Raw genomic sequence first — 26,559 nt, forward strand, 5'->3', positions numbered from 1 at the left:
GGAAAGAGTCATGAGAGACAGCTTGTCAGTCCTGCCTTTGGTGAGAAACTTCCAGAAGGAAGGAATTGGAATGAGTAGTGGAAAATCAGGAAAAAAAGCAAAGGAAATCTGTATTTCTTTGTTGTCAATCTTTTCATCAAGAATCGTGTAGTTAATTTCAGGTTCCTGATGTCATGGGTTTATGTAAGATTATAAACATTCTTCCTTTGTTTTATTTCATTTCTTTTTAAAAAGTAAGAAAAAATAACCAGTCCTCTTAACTGTGGAGAACTGTATGAAGACAAAGCTCCTATTTGCTATAAATCTAATTTGAAGTGTTCCAACACAAAAAACAAAGCCAAAGCAGTAAAATTAAAATATTCCACTCAAGCATTTGAAAAAGGGTTTTTCTTTCTTTTTTTTTTTTCCCCTTTAAAAATAGTCTCTGGAGCTATTTTTGCCAGCCACAGTTTTTTGGTTTTTTGTTGTTTTTTTTTTTAATATGTGTATTTAAAAACAAGTACATTTATCTGTAGATACATGAAAGGAAAACAAAATTTTTTTTTGTATCTGGACAATCTGTTACAATCACCTTGAAATTCATATTAGATTTCTGAATCTCTTTGGTCCCTTTTTTAAACTCCATTTGGCATGGAAATAAAAAAAAAACCAAAACCTGTTATTTGTATGATTTAAATTATTTGAGATGTTTTCCAGAACACCTTGCAATATAAAAATAATTTATTTCCATAAGTTTGGAACTAGATTTTTTCTTGCTCACAGCTCTTAGCAATTTTTCTGGGATATATCTGGGTGCACCACCTGAATGATTAAAGATCATATACAAATATTTGTTTCTGGTAAACAGGCCACTGATAATATAATTTTAGGGTTAAACTTGATATTAGGTATAAAAGGACTCTATAAAATAATTTCAAAATAGTTAGAAATTATCTCAGATTTTTATCAAAACCTTGAACAAAAAAGAGAAAGAAATCCCCTCATCATAAATAAAAAACCCTTTCATCTAGAAAAATGAGATTTATTAAATAAGGGTGATGAAAAAACAATAACTCTGTCAGTTTAATACATGTATACACACACAAAGGTCAATAAATAGCCCAAGTAATGGAAGGAACTCATAAGCGATGCTTCTGCTGATTTCCTCACAAGCATTTCCTGAGATTACCTTTATTTTTGTGAGTGCTGTTGCTTGGAAAGCTCTGTGTGTTTAATATCTCTTCTCACATCAAGAAAGCTTAGGGGAAAAACTTAGTTTGCATTTACTTTCATGCAATTAATAATAATTCAGTGTTTGTGCTTTTCTTATGCCAAAACCATGCCTGCCAGTGTTTGCAGCATATATTAGTCCAAGTCTGAATCACTCTTTCTCCTCTGTTTGAAACAATGTTTGTTCAGACGATATGAAGTGTGCTTCTCTTTTGTCTTCATTCAATCCAGAGGAGTTTTTAATATTTTTACCCAGACTCCTGGATATTCTGTTTTAAAATGGCTTCAATTTTCCAGTCTGACCAAGTCTCCGTGTGCATTTTGGCTCCTTTATGCCTGATTGCAATCAGTGGGAGTCTCGTCATTGATTTCCATGAAATTTGGATCAAGTTCGTTTGCAGCATAACAGATATGTTTGCTGTCATGGAATAAGCCAGCTCTCAGGGCAGAAGTATCCAGGGAACTTGAGAGAACAAGGAATAAATTCAGGGTCTCTGATCTTGCTTGGGAGGAACTTAAGCAAATCCTGGTTTATTAGTGGTGACTGCCCTAAATAACACATCTTGAGTGTCTGCCCTTTAACTGCAGTAAAAGCTTATTTTCTCACTCAGGCTCTCCCAGTAGTCAGCTCATTTTAATATTTTTTATGAAGCCTCTGTCTTCTGCAAGATTTCCTTGTCATGATTTCAAATACTCATTGACACACTGGGCATTTTGGTGTTTTCAGGATCTGTTGACTCTCTGAGGTTCAAACTCTGAGTCTTTTATAATTTGGTTCTTTTTTTCACTTTCCAAAAGAGGTAAAAAATTAAAAAACAAGGCCTGGATTGGGGCCTGGATTGGTTTTTTGTTTTGTTTGGTTTTGTCAGGTAGGTGCGTCATTCTGCACAATCTTATTTCGTCTTTGTTGTTGTTTTTGCCAGACAACATAATTATCGTGATTGGTGGGTGGCCAACAAAGTTTTAATTAGATCCAGGGGGATTTGAGCAGGACTATGTATTAAAAAAAATGCAAAACAACGTATCTAGAATTATTGTTTTTTATGTTGTGAGGCATCCTCTGTAAAATACGGCCTCTTTGCATTTCCAGTTCTGCCCTCTCTTCTCCTGCCTTGCTCCTGCCTTTACCTTGGTTCAGAGGGAATGGGGAACTGGCTTTAACATCCTTACACTGAGCCAACCCTGCCAAGCTGTTGCTGCTAGAAAATGTCCAGCAGCTCAGCCCTTGCCAAACAGAGCCATTGATCCTCCAGCTTGTGCCAGTTCAAAGAAGCATAGGATGCATATCCAGCTTTGTGGAAGGGCTGACAAGTGATTCGGGGCAGGCGATTGGCATGGACATCAGTGAGCAGCACTGAAGGCAGGGAGAGGACTGCACTCAGGAGATCCTTCTGGCTGGTTATAGTTATTAGCTTTTGACTGGGAAAGGGCTGTTTTTTATTTATTCAGTAATCTAAAAATATCATGGTAATGAATTAACCTGAACAGGAGGAGGGGGACAAAAAACCTCGCATATTGATTTTCTAAAAGCAGGCAGGAATGCTGTTATTTTCCAATTAACGTTCAGCATTAGAGAACAATCCAGCTGGAAAGAACCAGCTAAGCAATTCCAAGCTTTTTGCTTTCTGCACTTTTTCTAGTGATATTTTTCTCATTTAACTTCTTAAAAAAGAAAGACCCTGATAACAATTTAGGCCATTTCTTTGGCTAATGGGGATTAACTTTTTGTGGGCTCCAATGGTGTGGCTATGGAATAACTATGGTACAAATCCAACTGTTCCTGCTGAATCAGAAGGCATATTCATCTAATAAAGGCTGACCCTGCTCCAGTACTGGAGAAAAGTGTGAGACAAACCATCTGAATGCAGTATTCATTATAAGGAAGCTTTTCTATGAAACTCAGAGCAGGTCTGGGTTTCTGGTGAGACTGGTGATGAGTTCCAGTCTGATTTTGGCTGAGTCACCCTGTTATTGCCACTTCTCTGTTTTATTCTGTCTGATACAGTGTGCATGGCTCTTCCTTTGTATGGCTTAGCATACTCACGGCTCAACAGTAAACTGTGAATAAAAATGACATTATCACATCCAGCCCCTCAAGTCCCCTTTAGTGGCCACTGAGTGCATGTTTACAGCTGAATGCTGTGACCAGGAGCAGCCTCCACCACAAACCCTACAGGCAGCTCAGGGCCACACCACAGGCTCTGCACTGGATGCTGCAGCTCATGCTCTGCACCCAAAGCAACGAGCACTGATAGCAGGGAAGCAGCCTGGAAGCAGGGAAATCACCACTTCCTGAGTAAACACGTGCACACACAGGTCAACATACATTTGCATAAATTGAGATCCTTACTTTTTAAACAGGTTTCTGAGGTTCTTTCTGAGTTTTCAAGTTTTCTATGCTTCCTGAATTTTTATCTTGCTCTCTTGCAAGTTGCCCTTTTCAAATTATTAACTTGTGCAGGGGTGAATTCTACTGAGTTTAAGCAACAGCAGAGATTGTCTGGCCAGCAGCATATGCTGTATTTCCATGTAATTTGTTCCTTTTTTCCCAAATGCTCCAGGGAATCTGGCTGCAGACAGTCCATATTGGGACTTCACCTGGTAAATAAGCTGTGGAAATAAGTGCTGAAATAGAATTCAGCTTTTATACATCTTGGACTTGGCAAAGCATTTGGAAAAACTACAAGCACCCATTACTACTATACTGAGACAGAAATTTTGCCAGATATTTCTGAACACTTTTGCATAAATTTCAATATATATGTTCTTATTTAGCAAATGTTTATTTAGCTATCACTGTAGTTTTCCTTTAAGGGTCTAGGAAGGGCCCAGGGAGAGTGACAAAACCACCAGCCTTTACTGAGGAATTATATGCCCTGCAGCCATACTGTGTGTTTAGTCTGGAGACAAATTTTAGGGCCTGGATTTATTTATAGTGTTTAATAGATGCTTTGATAATTATTTGCCTGGGAGTGGAAAACAAATTCTCCAGATTAAAAACCATAAAGAAAGCTTGTTTGGATTAGCATGATCAACCGAAAGCATCCATTTGATTCTTGGTGTATATATATAATTTACTGAGCTGCAAAATAAACACACTCTACTGTTCCTCTGTTGAAGGCTCCAGCTGTAAATATTTCATTACTTTAAAAATGTATTGCTATTAGATAAGTCTCTTAATATTCAGCAGAATCAATTTTTAAGAAATAAAATAAAATAAAATAAAATAAAATAAAATAAAATAAAATAAAATAAAATAAAATAAAATATAGTTTCTGTTTCCTGGAGAATCTTTTTTAAACATAAAATTTCAATTGAGTGAAAATTGCTTTTCCACCTGTTGGGTGCCAGCAGAATCGTCCCACAAGTAGGGGTTTTTCATTAGCTTTGAAGGCATAATAAACCCCTGCTCTTATGAGTACAGGTGTAATCACATCATGACCTGGTCTGTTTCCCCCTGTCCTGCTTGCAGTTCATCATCACCTCTAAGGAAAACAGGTCTGCTGCTCATTATTACACAAGGGGACAAAGACTAGATAAGGAAAGGGGGAAATTCATCAGGCAAATAGAAACATCATCCACAACAGGAGAGAGAAGCTGAGCACAGACTACCTCTGTTCATAAAGTACTGAAAATAGTCGCAAGCAGCTTGGGAAAAAAGACTTTTGATAAAGGCTGGGGGGTTGCATGGCACAAAAGTCCCATGGGGCCATTGTAGAAAGACAGGCAGTGACCTGGTGGCACCAGCATTAGAGCTTTTCTTTATACATCCAGGACACTTCTGTGATCTTCCTGCCTTACTTGAAATGGACAAAACCTATGTTTTTGTAGAGGATTTCAGGATGATTTCTTCCTGACTTTGAAGACGAATAAAAGAAGGAATTCTTTGGTGCTTTTCCATTGTTGGGGTGCTTTTTATGGGGAAAAAAAGACACAAAAACCAAAACAACCACAAAAAACCCAACAACAAACAAACAAACACAAACCACAAAAAAACCCACCAAGAAAAAAACCAACCAAACAAAAAAAAACCCAAACCAAACCAAAAAAAAAAAAAAGACCAAAATACCCCATAAACTTGAGGTGTTTGAGAAATTGATGGTGTTGGGGTGGTTCTTTTTATTCAGGAATTTATGGTTTTTGCTGCCAAAATCCTGACACTGTAAGAACAGAATTAAATATGAGTGCATACATAGGAAGATTTTTCTTCTGTGTGTGATATAGCAAAGCCACAAATAATCACACATCTGTAAGGGACTCATTTGCTGCCCACGTAGAACTTTGGCACCAACTGTTCCACTTCTCAGGGATAGATCCCCATAAAACAAACAGTGTTCTTGAGCATCATGAAGTACCATTTTTTCCAATTTATTCTCATGCTTATTGAAATTCTTAAGGAACCCCAAACAGAATATTGAACAAAAATCACAGTCTCTTCCTATAAAAAGTTACAGTCCAAGTTATCCTAAGTGTTAAGAGAATTTAGCCTGTACAGAGAGTTGAAAGCCATCCAACACTAAATCAGTGTGAATTACATGGCTGGAACAAAACTTTACACCAAAAAATTGCAGGATTAATTCTACAGATTACATTGTTAGTGTTGGTTGCTTTCAAAACATGTCAACAGACATCCCCTCTTCCTCCACTGAGCATTTAGACAGTAAAACACCTGTGAAAGGTGTTGCTTTGAAGATTTGCACTCTCTCCTGAAGCTTGGTTCTCTTTCTATGAGCCCTGAAGAACTGTTTTAGTCCTCAGCTATGAATTACCTTTGCAAAGTAAATTTCTTAGGTAAGAACAGCTGCATAGGTTAGGATTTCTAACAGTGACATGAGAGTACTTTGTGTCACTTGAAGAGCCATTGAAAACTCTCATGAAATAGTGACATTTCAAAGCAGACTTCTTTTGCAGAAATCTGAAATAACTTCAACCAATTTTACATCTCATCAAAACTCAAAGGACAGATACTCTGCTGCAATCTGTCTCACTATTTTATTATTTCTTAACAGTATTATAGTGGTTTTGACAAACATTGAGATGTTAAAATAGTTTTTTTGCTTATCAAAATGCATATTGAGTTATAGGAAAAGTTTCATGCTTGTAGAAAATTACATACCATCTTCATGTGCACACTCTGAATCCTCAATTTCAATTTCCAGTTGAAATAATAACCTGAAAATGAGATAAATTTCCCTCATTTGCTCATGTATGCAAATTAGGCACAGAGCACCTGAACTGAAAGTATGAACCGACAATATATATCACATATGGTAGAAGTTATTCAAAATATTAATATATTTATGGATAATCTAGAGGCCCTGAAAAAGCTGTCAAGAGAACATGTGCAGTGTTGCTTCCTATGACCATATCAGGTAATTTGTCACATTTCAGCTACCTCCTGTTCACAGTGAGGCTCCCTGAAAGTGCTGACATAGAATTCTCAAAAATACTGCTCTCTGCCTTCTTGGATTCCTCAACTACTGCCTCAAGGGCTGACAGTGCATCACACTGGAGAAGAGTGATGAACAGAGAGGTATCATTGCTCTGATTGCACTCAAGTTCATGTCCAGCTCACACTCCACCACTTCTCCTCCAGGTTCTTTTCCAAGATCATATTTGTTACTTTCTTCTGTCCTCTACTGTCCTGACCACTCCCTCACCGCAATGAAGTTGGCCTGGGCAAAGAAGTGACTTCATGAGCTGGATGAATGCTCACCTTGTTAGTTACCCTGTGGCACTGCAGATGGCAAGGAAGGAAGATAAGCCTTGGAGAGTCATGCAGTAATTCTTGTTCAGAACACTCTCTAATCTCCAGTACTTTGCAGCTCAAGGACTGCCCAAACCAAACACAATTCATGGATGTGCAATAATTCTGAGTACATGTCCCTCTATGATTTTCTTGAATCTGCTTGAATCTGCAAACTACATATCCCCAGTGCCCTGAAGCAAGGAATTTCATAGCTACATCCTGTATGAAAAATAACCTCTTCTCTTGGACATGCCAGTTTCTGACTATTCAAGTATCAGATAAGGGATAGAACAGGTGGTCAAACCTTGTCTTACTATTCAGGAACAAGAACATTTCTCTATGAAAAGTTATTTACATCTACTAAAATCCAGCCAAGCACTGGCTAAATGTGACATCAAATTAATCAGCATTTCATACACTTCCAGGTGAAAGTTTACAAAATCCACAGCATTTCTTTTCCACTCCATATCATCCCAATTTCAAGGACATCTATACCCTGTCTTTCTACACAATGCTTAGCTAAAGCATGCCTCATTAGCTCACATGCAAGCCTTCATGCCTCCATAACCTAAATTTCTTTTCTCACCTTCCTCAGATGATATTCTTACCTCATTGTTGAAGCTCAAATTGATTTACTGCCCCCAAACACAATTCAGATGCTCTACGCTTTCCTGGCCCCTTTAAACTCTCCTGAATGGCAACGGGTGTGGAAGTGCTGTTCAGGTCCTTGCATTTAACATCATTTGATTCTTCTCTCTCTGTCCTCCATCTGCCTCACCTCTCCTTATTTGTATTCTCATCAGTGTCACATTAAATGCTGTGGAACACGCTTTTAGGGTAATAACAGGACTGAAGTTTATGAAAAAAAAAAAGATTGATATCAGCTTCATAAAACTCACGGGAAGCAATATCTTTTCTGTGCCTTGCCATCCCTTTAACTGCAGCTGCCTTCATACATTGTGGAGGGAGAAAAGAGTTTTAGGAAAAAAAAAAAAAGAGGAAAAAGGCGATATCTCCAAACAGCAGTGGGATTTTGGAACCTGGTGTGCCATTAATTTCTTTATCGCTTTAACAGCAAGGAAGTTGCACTTGCTTCTTTGTGTATTTCAGTGGTGTGTTCCTTTCAAGGGCTTGGTAATCTTTTTCCTTAAATGTCAGTAGATTCTGAAACACTCAAGCTTTGTAACCAGTGGTTTATAGCCGTCACACACCGAAAGGGCAGCAGATGAAGAAACTGTCTATTATTGTAAAGAAATTGAATATATGCCAGGTATCAGGATGGAACGAGAAACGAGGCAGTGAAATCAGGCTGGAGTTTTACACTAAAGCCCAAGCTGGTGGCACCCAGTTCCCCCTGTGAACCTGCAGCATCAGGCTGAATGATGTCCCTCACCTGTTTCTCTGCAAGTTGGTTCTTCTGAATATGAACCCAAAGCCACTTTTGGGCTAGGGTCATACTCACACTGTGCATTACTGACTTTGACTACAGGACTTGATAAGGGATCCACCACTTATTTCAGCACCAATTCCATCAGATCTCACTGCTGCAGAGCAGCACCTGTGTCAAACACAGCCTGCTGCAGCTGCAGGAGGGGAGGGTGGGCTGCAGACCTCACAAAGCTCAAGGACTCTGGCATAGCAATCCCTTTTAGGGTTGCACTCCAGTTAAACAGCGTGAGGCTTTTGAGCAAAACCTTCCATAGACACTGGAGAGGCAAAGGGAGGCCATAGACCACGCAGCCTTACAGCACCTGGAGACACTGACCAGGAAATTGCCCATATGCCTTAAAGCAACATCTCCCATATCCCTGCATCTTTCCGAATCAGTGCCTTAGCAAAACTTTTTTCAAATAATTTCTCTTTCAATGGCCTGTTTCTCTATTCCCAAGTCACAGTTTAACCTTTGGTTTTGCAGGTTGGAAGACTGACACAGATACACTTAAGAAGAGGAAAACTTCTATTTATTTTTCTTCCCTTTTTTGTTGCAGTCATTTTTTGCAGTTTTTACTCCTGATAGTAGATATTAAATTTGACAGAAAACTAAAAGCCACTACATGCAGCTTTTGGCTTCACTGCCTCTAAATATGTGATTCTCCCTGATTTTAATTATTTTTTAGATGCTGCCAATTTAGCAAAACTTGCTAAAATGGACAGATGAGGGGTGGGAAAACCTGAAGAAACAAGCTACCTTGCCAAAACCATCCCACTAATCCCATCAACTAGCCCACATTTGCCAGAAGCAATTGCAAAACAACAAACAGACCTTTTATTTTTAAAATTGGCCAAATTGTCCTGGCTCCACATTCCCCAAGTGCCAACAGGCAAATTGCTGTAATACAGCTATCCCAACAGAGGCATAATTCTTAGCTTAGTAAAGTCAGTGGGAATTTCTGCACAAGCTTTTCTCTGAGCTGTAGAACAGACCATACAGACACTTAACCCACAGCCCTTCACAGGGATAGGCCAGTAGGTGTCCACTTGGTGCTCAGCATCCCAAGAAGGAAAGTAAGGAGATGATTTTGAAATCCCAAGTTCATGTAAAATATTTGTCTTGGTGTTTTTTTTTGTTTTTGTTTTTGTTTTTTTTTGTGTTTTTTTTGTTTGTTTGTTTGGTTGGTTTTTGTTTGTTTGTTTGTTTGTTTTTGGTCTGGGCAACGGGTTTTCCAAATCCAAATTCACCTCAGGATTTGGGTGGTGATGACTAACCAAGCAAAAAGGGAAGGCAGCCAGAAGGTTGCAATGTCAAAAAAATTGACAGAGAATGAATAGCTCTCAAAGAGCTGTGTTGTCAGATAATCACTGAATGCAGTCACTGAGTACAGGCCTTTCCCCAGTAACTCCAATATCAGGCTCATCAAAGTGTGTTCCTAGTCACAAATGTGTAAAAAATCAAGTAATTCTCAGAAAAGTGTTAAATAAACAGATGTTACCTGTCCTAGAGGACTTTAGAGCATGATTGAAAAGCTTTTACAAGGATCATAGCTTGCCCTGGAAGGGTAATACAGCCACAGCTCTTAAGCTAATCATCCTTTGGGTTGCAGAGCAAAAAGACATTGCAGAGCTGAGTTAACCATCAAAAGTAATAGAGTAAATCAGCCCAAAATGACTGACCAGCCTTTGGGTTCAGACTAGATCCTTCCTTTCTGAAAAATATTAAAGAATGAAGTATTTCTTCTGTCAGGTAAGAGGCAGAGGAATCTGCTATGCCCTCTCAGGCTGACCAGTTGAAATGAAATAATTCTGTAAATACCATGGGTTTGTTGCAGGAAGCTAGCAATGCCCCAACCCCAAATCAGATTCAAGCTTTGGAGAAACACGTAAGTAGATTGAATGAACTTTGTTGGTTGGGGAAATATCTCCAAACTGGTGAATTAATATTGCAGACCAGAGGATTATTCACTGGAAAGCTAAGGGGATTTTGGCTGGGTTTATAGCTACTGGATTTAATTTCTAGCCTGTGCTGCCTTTGCTCTCCCAGCCCACTACAGCTGCTGGGATTTGGCTCCTTCTCTACTTTACAGTCTAACAGAGTTAGAAGTACATCCAACAGCACTTGAGGAGCTGCTTGTGGCACTTGATAAACAGCTCTGGATGCAGCATTGTTAATGTGCCTGGAGACGTGCAGGGTGAGGGATGCCTCAGGAGTCACCTCTGTCCCCAGTGTGCTTCTCTCTGCTTGGATATCGGGGCTGCACTCCTCTGGAATCAGAGGCAGTGGCTGGTAAATAACAAGAAGTATCAAGAGGGAGCAGATGAGGGGAAGAGACACAATTTACTGAATAATAATGCCAGAATTCAATGCACCAGAGCACTTTGATTTAGCCGTTTCAGGGACTGGCAGCCCACAAAGCAGCACTTCACCTGCTACAAGAACATTGCAAATCTGAGTAAGGACAGGGAGAAAGTGTACAGATCATATCCTGGGACATGGAGCAGGCAAATATTTAAACCCTTAGTCAACTGCTTCTCAAAACCATCCTTCTCCTGCCACTGCAGTCCCTTCCATCACTGCTATTTATCTGAAAATGGAGACAGTAAAAGCAGCTGTAAGGAAGATGAAGTTTGTTTGGTCTTTGGTTCATTGACAGTGGCCAGACACAGCTGCAGCAATCTCACATTGCTCCCAGGTTGATGGGATAAACATAGGGAGACGTGGAAGCTAAGCAATTCTGAGTAGGGACAAGAAAATAGATTTCTCAAGGAAAATGTTGAAAATCACTGTAATAGAGGTTCTTTCTAGCTAAAAGATGAGTTTGGTCATCCTGAAGCAGTCCCAAATGGCTACCAAAGCACTTGAACCCAGTATGTAGGCATTTAGTTCCAAAGATGGTCAAAAAAGCCAGTAAAAGCAGCACAGAGAAATACTTAACACCCAGCTGTTCCCATGAAAGCCTTTGCAATTATTGCAGCTCAACATCAAACTCTACAGACTGCAAGCAATTCTTACTCTAAAACATTTCTACTCCTCACTTCCTAAGGACAGAAACACTCTCAGGCTTTTTACTGTTCTACAAGGAGGCTTGAGCAATTAACTTTGTTTTACCACTCAGTTCAGAGTGGGTGAAGATTTCAGATATAAACTGAAGGAGCATCTGTGGATGCAATGAAAAGCACAGATCTTTTCATGATTCACTCTGGTGACCCTGTTCTCTTTCCCTGTTTCACCTTTCAAAGATATTTCAACTCTGAAATCTATTGTGTTTACTCTTCCTCACCCTATTCCACCCTGGCTTTTAAGGTCCTCTCTGCCCTGATTTTATCTCCAGTGCTGTGCATCACATATGTGCTGTTAGCATTTCCACAGAGGTCACAATTTTTCACCAGCTCATAAGAAAACACATTTTGATGCAATTCAGGAGCAGCCCAGTTCTACAGATGTAGAATGAACAGGAAAATCCTTTTGGTTCATGTGAAGTTATAAATCACTCCCAGCATTCTACATTTCCATAGTAGAACATCTACATTACTTTTTGAGCATTGTGTGTGCATATATAGATGTATATGTATATGTATATATATATATGCATATAAACCCCACGCAGATATGATATGTATAGATGGAAGTACACACACACTGTGCATGTTGATATATAAAGTATCTGATATTGTCTCCCCTGCCTCTCTGATTTTGCAATATTATCACTCATTTTTTTTTCTGATAACAGCACTCAGGAGCTGTGAAAATGGGTATTTTTGAATATAAGGCATTTCACCTTCCCAAACGTTACTCCATACAAGATATATGTGTGAATGTACAATTGTTTGCACTTTAATAATGATTCCTCTAATTCTGTAGTTGAAGATCCTGAATTCAATTTTGCTTCAGATCCAATAAGGATTCATTATGAAAGAAAAAGACAGGAGTTTCTCCTTCCTCCTCCTTTGTAACAGAAGTCCCAGCAGGCACATCATATTTTCTATCCTGCATGCATGGGTTTCACTTACCTGTTTCCTTAACAAAATATGTTGGAGTCAGCTTGATTATAAGTAAATTTCCATATGGAAAGAAAGAAACACAGAAGAATATGCTGGAACCTGACTGCCCTCTGCAAATGTCCATTGATTAACTCAGTTATCTTCATGATCCTAGGATGTTCTGATTTCAGAGTACCACTGCAACATAATAAAAATCAGCTTACTGCTATTTATTTCTTTATTGCTAGTAACAGTGAGGCACCAACACAGTGCAAGGAGAGGAAATTGTCTCTTGATAAAGATTAAAACTGTAATTTGGGATCTTGTTCGAAGACATGGTCTAATTAAAAAAAAATTCTATTAAAGAGCTACAAAATGATCTATGTGTCTAGTCATCAGTCAGACATTATTAAAATAGTTCAAACTATTGTTTGCTATTTTTTCATCCCTGGGAACTTTAAAATGAACAATAGTCAAAAAAATAGTCCTAAAATGAAGAAGTGATCAAAAGTTTTGAAACTCATACAGAGAGAGAGAGAAAAATAAATATACCTTGGACATCCAGTTTCACTGAATTATTAAGTAAACCATCTCAAAGGTCCTGTGCCACACACACACAAAAAAAAGGTTGGTTTTGTTCGCCCTGATTCTGAAAATATCTCATATCAGCACTAGTGTTTAGGAAATTCTATCTTAATGTGTCAGATCATGAGGAATTCCTGAGAAAGATCCTGTTTCTCCCGTGCTCCAGACAAACCTTCTCCTGTTTTGCATGAGGAAATAAAATCTCAGGCACATAGGTTTCTCCATAAAGTCCAATTTTATCTGTGCAAATTCCAGGCAGTACTGGTCTCACTCTGCCTCTGCTTAAGCATTCTGCAGTAAACAGCCTACATGAAAATTCTCATCTCTCAAACCATAAAGAACACGAGAGGTTATAGCCTCAATATGCAGCTGCTCTGCCTCTCGGCTCAGCCTGTGGACGTGGAGCTCTCCAGCCAATTCCCAGCATGGAAGTCAAGTGCCAGCACACACTGAGTTACAGAAGTGCTGCAGGAAAGATGATCCTGAAAACTGAGGCTCAAGCCACAGGAGAGAGCTCCTTTATCCCATTTCTCTTGCTCTCAATTGATCTTCATGACCAAATTGCAGCCTCCAACTTCTGCATTTACTTGGACGGGGTATGTGGGAATTCATCTGTGTTTGCTGTACTTGATGTACTGTGATCCTGACGTCTTCTGGCCTGTGGTCACAACTTTAGGCAGAAAAGTCTTTTTTTCTTTCCTTAGTTTGAGGTCAGCAGTGACTTTACTTTCAAATGCTACACCCCTCTGAGGAATTACACACACACACTCACCATGGGCTGCCTCACAGCACCTGCAGTTCTCCACCAAAAATAAAAACATCATATCAATGAGCCCAGTAGAAAAGATGACAAATAAAGCATTGATCAGGAAGGAGCTAGAGCATATATTAGAAAATAATCACTTTCTCACCACACTAATGGAAAACCTTTTAAAAAAATGTTAAAATGTTGGATGAAATTATGTTTATGTTTTTTTTCCCTCCATGGAAAGCCAGTTTTATTTCCATTAAGTCTGATGTTCCATTTTTTTCCTTTACAAACAGAATAAATAAATATTTTACCAGAGCCTAAAAACAGAGTTAATTAAAAAGACCAAGATAATTGACAATCCAATAGTAAACTGCTAGTGCAAGCTCTGAAATTTAAATTGGAGTTTAAAATTCTTCCAGGTTTTGCTCATCTTTGATGCCCAAGGGAACAAAAGAAGTTTTTGTTTGGGGAAATTTATGATTTTGCATGACAATCCCCTTTATTTAGTTTGATTTCCTAAGGAAATAGGATACTTTGTCAAACTGTCTGTCATTCCTCCTTTAATTACTTTTGAACACACTTGCCAATTTCAAACACATTTGAAAAGGAGATAAGTCCCAGGAACAGTGAAGTCTTGCAAGTCTCACTGAAGTGCCAGGATAAAGGAGCGAGCTGGGAAGGGCTGGATCCATCGGTGAGGGATGGAGCCTCAGCTGCTGCACACCAGCCTGGGCAGGGATCCCAGGAAGCCACAGGCACACAGAGGACTGGGGTGAGTCAAGGGAGCTGCTGCTGTTCTGCTGGGAGAGGCAACAGCAGCTACAAGTGCACACATAACCTGGCTGCTCTGGCTCTGCTGCTTGTGGAATTCACAGTTATTTTTTTCTGATCCTTAATTTTTTTCTTTCTTTCTTTCTTTTTTTTTTTTCTTCCTTTGGAGTAATTTTCTTTTCATAGATTCAAGATACTGGAAATTTCCATTGAGTCAAGGAAGAAGATAGCCATTTACTAAATACCATGCCATGTAGAGAAGGACTATTACTGTTTGGGTTTTACTAATATTACTAGTAGCAGTAATACTTTATTATTTAGAAGTCTCCTGTTCATTTTCAACTAAGACATGGTTATTTTAAAATGATACAAAACAAAACCCCACATTTTTGAGCAAATCTTTCAAAATCTTTTTTTTTTGTTGTTGGCCAAACTGACTTCTGTCTCATCACAAGGTAGTATACATTGGTAAATTTGTAAAGTCCATACAGAGCAGAGGTTACAGGCAGACAGAGGAGGAATAAGGAGACAAAATAGCCATGCTGTAGATTCTAAAAAACATACTTACTCATATAGAAAATGACAGGTATATTAGGGGGCAAAAAAGGATTAATTTCTTCAGCTGAAAAGGACCTCACAGTCTATTACCATCAGCTTGTGGAAGCCAGTAGCCATCATGGCAGATGTCTTTTCTTTTCCAGTACTTCAAGAAATTAAACTGTCAGTCTTCATTTCAGCTGGTGGTTTCACCATGACATGATGCTGTGCTTAAGAGGGTTTGAATTCAAAATAATTCCCTTGGCTTCACTGTCTCCCTGTATCGGATCGGTATCTCCTGATGAAATCCAGGATATTGCGTTCGAGACATCAAGGCAAATGAGGGCTGGCAAGCATGAGGTCGTGTTGTATTTTTGGCAATGAAATACTCCTACTGGAAACCCTGAAGGACATCCAGAGCCTTAAACTCCATTTTATCATCTGGGCTGGGGAGCAAGTACATGAAGCAATTCAAGATAAGACCCTCTCCCCTGGGTCAAGACAACGTCACAAGGGACAACTCTCCCCAGCAGTTCTACATAGTCTGGCAGAGTTACTCTCATGAGAAATCTCTCTTCTCTACCTTCTGAGGAAGGCAACAGAAAATGGCTATTTAGAGTGTCATTACAGCACAAACTTACTTCTCTTGGTCTTTCCATCTTTTGCTGTAGCAATTTAACACCGCAGCTGTGCAAACTGTTAGTGACTCTTTGTGTCCCCAGGGAGTGTAAATTTGAGGGGGAAAGTGAGGACAGCATGAGCTTTCCACATTTGGATGTGGAACTCATAATTCAGGTGGCAGTGTGTACTGTGGGGTCAAGGAAGATCTTTCCTCCCAATGCTTATGATTTAGTGGTGACTCAGTAAAATTCTCACCAGGACAAAGGTGGGGAAGATCTCACTGTATTTAACTCTGAGGGAAACATGTCAGTGACCCTCAACACACTTAAAGAATTATTGCCCTCCAGTTGGAAACAGAAATTCACATTTCATAGTTTTCTAGAAAAACATCTGAATTGTTAAGTCCCTACATCAAGACAAGTAGGGATTCATGGGATTTTCCAGCCCTTCTGCCTTTCTAATCTCCTAAAGAAACTCATACACCTTGCCCTGAGTTTTGTTGTGACCCTCATTCCAAGTCACTCAGAGATGCTTTAAAGGCTGGTGTCAAACACTGAGGCCTCTGAGGATTAAGGGCTGTATAGGCAGAAGAATATTTCTTCCCAGAAATGGTCCCATGCTCTGAAGTGTAAGGATTGATAACCCTTGTAAATTTTCTCTTTCCCTGTGCAACTGCTGGTGTTATTCATATTCATGTAAGTGCCTAATCCTTTCCTGAATTATTTGCCTTATATCAACTTGAGTTCACAAAATAACTTTACAGGTAAGTGCCATTTTCACCCCTAAACTTTCCAGAATGCTCTTGCCAGTGGCTTTTTTAGCAAAGTACTGATTTAAGGCTGATGGTTTGCACTTCGAAAACCACAGGCTCACTTCTTATGGAAAAAAGAGACCAGACAGACCTGATGGCTTACATTCCAGTAACAAAACTCATTGACCAGGAACAAAAATTACATGATTGTACAGAAAAAATTCCAGAGCAACTAAGAAACTTTCTTCTAATGACATTTTTAAAATGCAGTGGAGAAAGTAGTTGGTACAATTAACTCCTCCTGGACATTTCCCTCTCTGTCCTGCACACTCCTCAACAGTTGGTTGAAGTAGATGCAAGTATGTTGCTTTTCCTTTAAGGTCTGCCATAGATTTTTCTGCACTTTTAGAGCAAGGAAAGAAGAAATTTTAACTCTTTGCAATCACCCTTAGCTCTTCAGACCCTGGAAGAGGAAGGAGTATATCCCACACCATGACATGTCCTGTTGAACAGCACTCACAGGCTCATCACTTCCCTTCCTGCTTCCACACCCAAAAAAACCTTTAAGCCTGCCCTTACAATTGTTTATGCAACCACTGCACAGCAGAACCTCTCATGGGCACAGGCACAACAAGACATCTGCATTTTGTCATTTGGTCTGTTATGATGATGTTTACCAGCACTGAATTTATTCCAGGGAAAAATGAAACAAATGTAAAGACTTAAGAGAAAGTAGGTTACCATAAAATGAGAGAGTCTAATCACAGCATTTCAGGCAGGTGCAGTGGCTGCTAACCTGAGGGCTTTCAAGGAGTGTAGAGCAGACAGAGATCAGCAGTGCCTCAAGATCTGGTCAGGCACTACTGTTGGGCACAATGCCCAGTGGTTTTTTGAAAATTATATATATAAACAACATCTTTTTCTTTAAACAAAAAAAAAAAAGACTATTAAAAATGTGATATAGGATTGCTTAGGTTAGTCCAGCAGAGATATAAAACCTGGCCTTAAGTAATAAAACCTGGCCTTAAGTAGCACAAGAAGATCAAGGAATTGGCTCCTTTTGAAAGGGTTTGACATCTTGAAAAAATAGCTTTATTTTTAAAGAATCTACTTAACTTAGAAGATCTATCTTCCTTGTGTTTTAGACTGTGATTCATTATCTACACTGTGTTCATTTACACTGTGAGAAAAATAAAATCACCAGTGATAGGAGACTGGTAATCCCTTCAGTGTATACTCTTCTATGTTTAAAACTCACATACCCAGGCACTGTTTTTTCTGAGTAGCACAGCAATAAACCAAAATATGTAGTGTCCTTAGACAAAAATCACTGACAGGAATCAGAAATTCTGTCACTTCATGGTTTTATTTCACGCCACAAGTTTCTTATTATCCCCTTACTAGTCCTCTTAGCTTTCCTGTTTTCCCAAGCCCTATAACCTACAAATCTGAAATATCTTCTCCACTTTCTCTGAAGAACATAGACTTCAATTAATTTATTCTGCTTTACCTACAGCCCAATGCTACGGGTGGTGGTTCCAGGGTTTGAAGTTCCTTCACTACTTCAAGCAGTTTAACTGGCTTTTCCACTGAACTCAGCTCCTGTAACAACCAGGAGCCTGTGACTGACCAGCTCAAAGCCACACCACTGGTGTCCTTCAGCATTGGAACACTGGCCAACATATTTGGAGATACAGGAGAGAAGAATGAAACCATTTTGCTGCTCAGAAAAAGCCCAGTAAGGACATTTCTGTTCTTTCCATTTTTCATCTTTTGTAAGAGTCTGTGAGGGTGTTTGCTAGCACTGATTGATTGATCAGCTTCTAGGACTGACATTTTTCTGTGTATCCAATTAAATTTGCACATGCACTGACTTCCAACACCTGCCCTCTTTCTAAGGCTTTCTTCCCTTCTCTGTGGGTAGGTCAGAGAAAGTGAGATTAGGATTACACAGAAGGGGGAAATTAATCCAGGGAGAGAGCTGAAGTTATGAAAAAAAATCTCTTTGCAAGGCTATGACAGTTCTTTCTGTAGATATTTTCAGAATCCAGAAAATGATTAATGGCAATGAAAAACAACTTCTGTCTCAACTACTCACAACAGACAGAAGGAACAAACATTTAGAGAATTTACACTAAAGCAATCACCAACCTAGAATTGCTTTTGCACAGCTCTTTGTGCTTGTTCTAGAAACCAGTGGGAAAAAATAATTCTATGCTACAATTAAATGTGAATTCATTTGTATTTTTCCTCATCGAGTGTCATAATGAAAGAGAGGAAATGAAATGTAACTTTACTGTTCAATCAGTCAAATCTGACAACCAACAATAAAAGCCATTAATCTAAATTAGCAGCACAAGAAAAAAATGACACAACCCTGTCTCCAGGACTGGATGGAATTGGTACCTATCACTGAGGGCCACCTGATGAATTCTCAGTCACTGTTAATGTGCAAGGATCATTATTGCAATTTACTTACTATAGCACATGATACTTCCTGCTTTCTAGAACAAATTGTCCAAGCACATATCACCAATTGGAACATGTGTTTAGAAAATGAAGATCAGATCTTTTCATGGGGCAAGTAGTCAGCTCTTGAAAAAAAAAACAAACCAGTTATTTTTCCATTCCCCTCCCAAAACTCCCAGTGGTTTTTAATGTGCTGTCTCTGTCCCCAGTGTCCTGTTAGAAAAGCTTTCCGAGTCATTCTTGCTCCCTTCCCAGAGGTTCTATGGCAGATGGTGACATTCCTGCTGCTCCCTGGCCCATACACCTGGGCTTGTTTCCCCTAGGCAAAAGCAGTGTGGCGACAGAAAGAGAGAGAAACTCTCTGACTTCAGAGGATTCTCCAAGAGCTCCTGCAGCTGCAAGCACCTTAGAGCCACTCCAGAGACATCCCGTGCAGTTTCTCACTGCAGGACTCTGTCTTTGGTGATCCCAGTCAGGTATGGGCTGCCTCTCCACGAACTGGAACATTCTCCATGCAATCCAAAAGCTACAGGAGAGATCCAGCAGAACCTTCTCATCCAGCCCTTCCCTCTTTCTTCACAAGCAGCACAGAGAGCCCTCCCTCTTTAAAAAATCCCCCCTATGCTCCTATATGAGCTGCTTGTAATGACCCACTCAGGCATGCATTACTCCTTGAAATGCAAACGTAATCATCTAACAGTGCTCAGCCTGATGAAGCACAAAAAATGCTTCCACAAATGTTTGTTTGTTTGTTCCTCCACAAGAAAATGTACGGTGGAAATCTCTTGCAATCTAGGTGACTTGAGTAAAAGGTTAAAGAGCTGTGGTTTTTCAATTTGGTGCCTGTCTGAAGCCTCTGATTCCAAAGAGTATTTGTTCTGAAAAATTCAAAATTGCTCCAAAGACCAAACAAACAAACTCACAATGAAAACCCCCACAATGAAAACAAACAAGCAAAACCCGCAAACAAATAGAAAACACAAAAGAAAAAATCTAAACAAAAAGGAAGGAAAGAAAACATATATATATTTTACTGGATAGACAGGGATGTGAACATTTTCCTCATACTGAATATAAGCACCAGTGTCTTATTTAAGTTATGGGGTTCATCCTCTAAGGCTTAGCATTTCAAGGCTTGAGAGTAATGGTTGATTAAGGACAAGACTGGAGAAGCAACTTTCAACTCTCCACAGTACAGAGTATTTTAGGCCCCTAACACCTGCTTCAGAGTATTAAAGCTCCCTATTACCTGAAACTAAATTAATTGCTCAAGAGGATGTTGTATAACAAAATTTGTAACACTCAGCACAATTTGCACAATGGGGGAAACTTCGCCTCCTTTTGTAACCAATGAAACCTATCACCCCTGGAATCTGGGAAGTTATTTGCTGCATCCTGAGTGGATACCTCTCTTAATTAATGGATGAATTGATAGATCACACATGATTGACTGCTCTTAGAGGAGTGACTGATTTCATGGCAGCCTAGACTCTGGGTGCAGTTACTAATGCTTCGTTAAGCTGGTGCAATGAAAATCATCTTGGGTTTCAAACTGAAGCTGTTTATAAAGCCTAGAGAGAAGCAGGCACTTACAGATTATGATTTATTTGATTTTAAAATATTTCTTCACCATAGGATGTATAAAACACGTTCACAAAGTGTTGTATCCCTGGGCTCCAGAGGGAGCAGAGGAGGCTGTCTACATACCTACAGAGTGCATATTTAGGATGACTATTTAAAGTTTTGAGCTAAGGGCCATCCCCAAGACCAGGGTGGTAAAACCCTAGATGAGATGTTCAGTTCCTGACTAGTGTTGGAACTGGCACTCAGAGGCTGAGGTCTTAATGGTTAGTGGCTCAAAAATTGCTAAGATCACTGAAGGACCTTGCTCACTATGGCAAACTGTTCACCTGCACCCACCAAGAGCTCTCCCTGCCCTAGGAATATGCAGCTGAGAATTCCTGTGAGCAGGGAAATGTGCTCAGCTCTCTGTATTCACCCAACTGAGCAGCTCTCTGGGCTCCACTCACTGCTGTGACCACATCTCCCAGCTGCAGAGGCACCCACTGAGCACTGAATGCAGACACTTAAAGGAATTTCTCTTACCATGGAACTGAATCCTGTTCCAGGAGCATAATACTTTCAGAGATGTTACAACGGGCATTTTGCCTGTAAATAGGCATCATTAATCCAACTGTTCTAACAGATGCTGTGAAAAATAGGGGCAAAACCTCTGCAGACTTCTGGAGAGAAATTCCACTGGTGCAGACTGTCTGGAACATCTGTGATTTCTGTAATTATTGCCTGTTTTTCCTGCTCAGATGTGCCCATTCCCAGATAAAGCATTTCCAAAATGATAAACAGAGGAATAAAAGGCTGAAAAGACACTTGTTGTTAATTATTTGCATTTAAGGCGGGCTATAATTAGTTTTACAATTGCTAAGGCATTGACAGCAAGCAATTGCTGTCTTCAGTCCATCCATAAACCAGCTTCTCAGTAATTAGGAGAGACCACACATGCCATGGATTACAGCAGCTGTGCAACAACATGGGCTTTACCTTTGCTTTCTGCTTTGTGTACTTATTTGGGTTTTTGTCAGTGCTTTATGATTTTCTCCTCATCCATTCTAGTCAGCACACCTGAGTTCAGAACATTCTTTATTGAAAATAGGAGGGTTGCATTGATTGTAGCATTTAAAAGAGACCATTTAAGATGGCAGCTTAGGAAATTATAGAGATTGTTAAATTAGAATGCAGCCCATTCCCAAAAGAAAGGAAAAAGTCAACACAGCACCATTTCTAGCAAGGTGACATTCTCCCAAACATCATTAGCTGCAAAGGCATGGATTTAAGTAAGAATCTGATGGACTTCTTTTTTAGGTGGCAGTGTGACATACATTTGTCTTGGAAAGGAATATACAGACACCTATTTCCTATTCAAGGGAAAAAGTCTAGTCCTCTGCAAGAAGTGCTAACAGTAGCAATTTGGTTCCCAGAACTCTCCCAATGGTGAGGAGGTGCTGGCAGAAGTGGAAATGATGTTAAGATGAACTCACAGTGAATGACTGATAGTCAAAACACAGAGAATGACATTAATAGTATTGTCAAAATACAAAGCAAGTCCATAACTTTGCAGAATGTTAAGGGTTCTCACTTGTATTTTTTTTTTTTCCCCTGAACAGCTCATAAAAAATGACAAAAATTCTAAATTCTCCTGATTTTGCTTCTATGTGTGAATCACTGCCATAATCTTAGGGGTCTCTTCTCTTGCTAATTGGAGAGTTAATGGCACCGTGTTGCCACCCTCACACAGACACATACACAAATGCTTCCCCCACTACCCACAGACATTATGTCATGTCATCTTTATAATACCTACATAATAAAGGAGAAGTGCCCTAGAAATATTCTATTATAAGTATGTCATTTTTATAGATCTGAAAGTTTTATTGTTTTCAAACTTTCACCTCTGCTCCTGCAGATACATGTTTTTTAATAAGTTTGGAGAAATGAATTACAAACCCATGAGAAATATATCTATTTATTAATGCTTCATGGCCTGCTGTCAAAAGACTGGTGTAGACACAAGTTAATAACCTATACATTCTGTTCTGGCAGATTACAGGTTTTTCTTACAAGCAGATTAACACAAAGGCACAATTATCCTTTCAATTGCATTTTTACATATAGCATAGCATAATGTAGAGTTCATCCATGGAATTGCATATTTTTTGTGATGTGTTTAGTGAACCTGGAGATTATAAAGGAACTTGCTGAGACAAAAGGACACAGGTTAAAAAAAAGGAAGCAGATTTGCCAAAGACACACAAATTGGAAAAGCTAGGGATGGGTTTCTTGTTTCTCAGTTTTTCATTTAGTGTAGTACTGAGTGCAACATCCTGTTTCCTCTCTTTAAGCATCTTTATGACCACCCCTATGAAAGTTCACTAATAAAACAGTCTATTTTATAGATACTCCCACCTTTTGTGTTCCATGCATGGGTCAACTAATTATACAAAGGGCACAGGCTCTTAATTCTCCCTAGTTTGAGATGAAAGCTTGGGGTTTTGTTTTTTTCAGTTTTCAGGAACACACTCATGCATTCTTCATGGAAAACCCCAAGTTCACAGAACAATGAAAGATCATTTTTATATTGTGTAGAAAAACTACCCTTTTTACAGCCTGCTGCTGTATTTCTGTGAAGAGAAATGTATCCTCAGCTTCATGCAAGTATGAATGAAAATATTAGCTCCCTACCTCATGAGCCAGTGTTCCACTGAGGTGGAAAGGCATATCAGTGCTCTGTAATATATGATAAAATACTCTCCTTACAATAAATAGTACAGGGTGGCTTCTGTCTTGTGGGCAACAATGCTCTGTGAGCTACCTCAGCATGGGGAAGAATAAACTCTGCCCTACATAATTCTCAGCATACAACTGCAACAAACCAGGACAGGCTTAGGAAAAAGCTGGCTGTGGCATATTCGTGCTAGGATAGATGACAGGTGTATCAACTCAACAGAACTGAGTTGGTGGGAGTGACAATCATGCAGTTCTGCTTTGGGTTGCCAGTGGAAGATGTCTCTTACTTCCCTGGAGCCCCTCTGGGGATGCAGCTGCCCCTAATGAGGGACTCACAGCTCCCAGGGGCATGGTGGCTGTCCACAGGACTGATACAGGGTGTACAGCCACCCTGCTCCCCTGATGAATCACCTGTTTAAAGATGCATGACTAGAGACCAAAAATACTTGACATAACCTCCAGGCTACAGCTGAGCAGGTAAAAGATGTTGCATGAGGGACATTCTTGTCTCCATGACAAAAAGTTTTTTTTCTTCCCAAATGTTTCTCCTCATTATTCTGCAAAGTGAAGAGAAGGGGTCGAAAAGTAATAACAAGAAATGGCATCTTCATCTATCTAATCAAATTCACTACACTTAAAAAATCTGTCACATTTACTACTGAGTTGGTTACTACTGACTTTTCATGTCTTTTCACAGAGTCACAGTTGGAAGACACCTGCAAGGATCATTGAGTCCAATTCTTAAGTAAATGGCCCATCCAGGGATTGAACCCATAGTACTGGTGTTATTAACACCATGCTTTAACCAGCTGAGCTAATCTCAGGGTCAGGTTTTATCCCTGCCAGCTTCATGCTCAGCACTTCCAGTATGTCCAATATTTCTTCTGATACTGACTTTGTCATTTAAGCTATCAAGTTTAATTTCTTCCTTTTTTCTCCTCGTTGCTCACTGTCTGACAAGTTGGAAGACACACAGCCATTTTCCTTTCATTTTTCTCTACTGCTACTTTTCCTTGGATTCCTGCCTCATGTATAAGTTAATACATTTTTTTTTGTGGTTTTCTTATTGTATTTTGCCTTTGTACATCAAATCTCCTAACATTTTTGTTTTCATTGATGATGTCCTGTGTTGGGAGTCTTGGCAATATGTCCTTATTCTTACTATAAAAGATTACATTTTCAAAGGTATTTCAACACTACCAGATCCCAGCTTCACCACGACAAGGGATATTTCCTTTGAGAACCTTAGCATTGGAAACAAACCACAATCAATCTATAGCTCTTTCTACAAAATAGGAATTATTGTTGCCTTTGACCAACAAAGAACAAGACGCAAAGTGCAAAGGTACTGCTGGAGTAAGCCAGATCATCACAGGACAAAGGTTCGCAGTTATCCCTGTGTTCAAATGACCAGAACACCAGCGCTGAAAAATAACTCAGAACGTAGTGCTTATCACCCTTCACCCACAACCAGATCATCACAGGACAAAGGTTCGCAATTATCCATCCCTGTGTTCAAATGACCAGAACACCAGCGCTGAAAAATAACTCAGAACGTAGTGCTTATCACCCTTCACCCACATCAAAAGGCTGAGAGAAAGTTCCTCCCTGATTTTGAATCAAGTGAATAGAAACTCACTCAACATTTGAATGAAACAAGGAACAAGAAATGCTTGTAGCATGCAGAGCTTCATGGGAGGGTAATTTGGTACAGAGGTCATCCCTGTGTAATTACTGGGATGCAAAACACTTGTAATCAGGAGCCAGTGAGCCCTGTGGCTGGCAAAAACACAGCTGGAATGGATGAAAACAAATCCTCCCACATTCATCTGCCTAAACTAAGTATGTGTAATTGCAAACACTGAAAAATGTTATCTTATGCACAGTAGCCCATACACAGGATGCCCCAGTTCCCAAGAGAAATCTTCAGGTAGATCCTCAGAGATCCTATGGAGAACTGTGACCTCCTATATAGGTCACAAGAGAGGAAGTCCAGCCCAGATTCTCAAAGCTGAATTAAGTATTTTTTTAGTTTGTTCTTTCTTAAAAATTTCTGGGAAATCTTTTTTGGGGGCAGAAGTAAGGAACAACACTGTTATTTAAACAGTTATTTAAACAGATGGTTTTCAATTTTGGACTTTTTTCTGCCAAAAGAAGGGCTCAAATGGTGTGTGAAAAAGAAAAAAAAAAGTCCTAGGTCAACATATCTCTCTGATCTTGTTTCTCTTGCAGTCTATAGCCAACTTTTGCTGCTCACATTCAGATCTCCTTTTGTGAGCACAGATTAATCTCATAAATTGCAAGGCAGCTCACAGCACATGTTTCCCACAAGACAGAAGCCCACCCATATACTATTTATTGAAAGACAGAAAGAATTATTTTTAATTTGTGAAACTCAACTAGGGAGAAGCAGATATAGCTCAGTTAGCAGAGACCGGTGCCTGCATATTAAAAATACATTAAGATCAATAAATGGATAACTGAAACATATATTAAAACATTTCCACCTAATATAAAGACATGGATAGCTGTATAATTGAAATATATTTTGTCCATATTTCTACAAGATAAAGAATTTCAATGAAAATATAAAGCACAGAATGATATTGTTCACTGTTAATTATCCAGCAAATAGGATTTTTTTGAAATGATTTTTGTCTGAGTGTGCACTAGGACATGACTTCAGATTTGCATCTGGAGAATGCAAATCTCTATCAATCAGAGACAGAGGTCTGGGAAACAGATAGAAGAAGGGAGAACAGGTTCTACCAGCACTTTCCCTCTTGTTTGGAAGGACCTGCTCTTTAGGACTACCATAAAAAATGTTTTACTTTATACTCTACCTATCCTTGTCCTTATTTTTCCATCTTTGTCTCCATGATCCTTCCCGTGTTTTGCTCTCTGAGCCATTAAATTGTAAGCATTTTCTTACTGTCCATAAACTGGAGCACAATTTCATTTTAAGCAGATTTGTGATCAGTGCTGGCATAATCAGGAAAATAGAAGCATAAAGTTTCCTGAGCCAAAAATAGAATTGTAAAATATTAATCAGTCTTTTTACTATTTTTAGTTCATAGAGACTAAGTGTAAAGGAAAATATTTAGTAAACTAACATTTTGTGGTATTTTAAACATGAATCAAAATGTAATGCAGGCTTTGAAAATGTCCTGCATCCTTGGAATTGGGCTCATAGAGAGACATATTTGTTATGTACAAGCCTTAGACTCCAGCTCTGCTTCTAAGCTTTGTGATAGGATCCTGCTCTAACCATGCTCAAGGTTCAGTCAGAACCATAGAATAACTTCCAAAGCATGAAGTCTAATTCCAAAAAGACACAGTTTTCTACACTTTATGCAAGTACCACTTATCTTCAAGGATGGCTCTCTATTCCTGAGGAAA

This window comes from Passer montanus, unplaced genomic scaffold (genome assembly GCF_014805655.1).
Source record: "Passer montanus isolate IOZ18808 unplaced genomic scaffold, ASM1480565v1 scaffold21, whole genome shotgun sequence".
NCBI classification, from domain to species: Eukaryota; Metazoa; Chordata; class Aves; order Passeriformes; family Passeridae; genus Passer; species Passer montanus.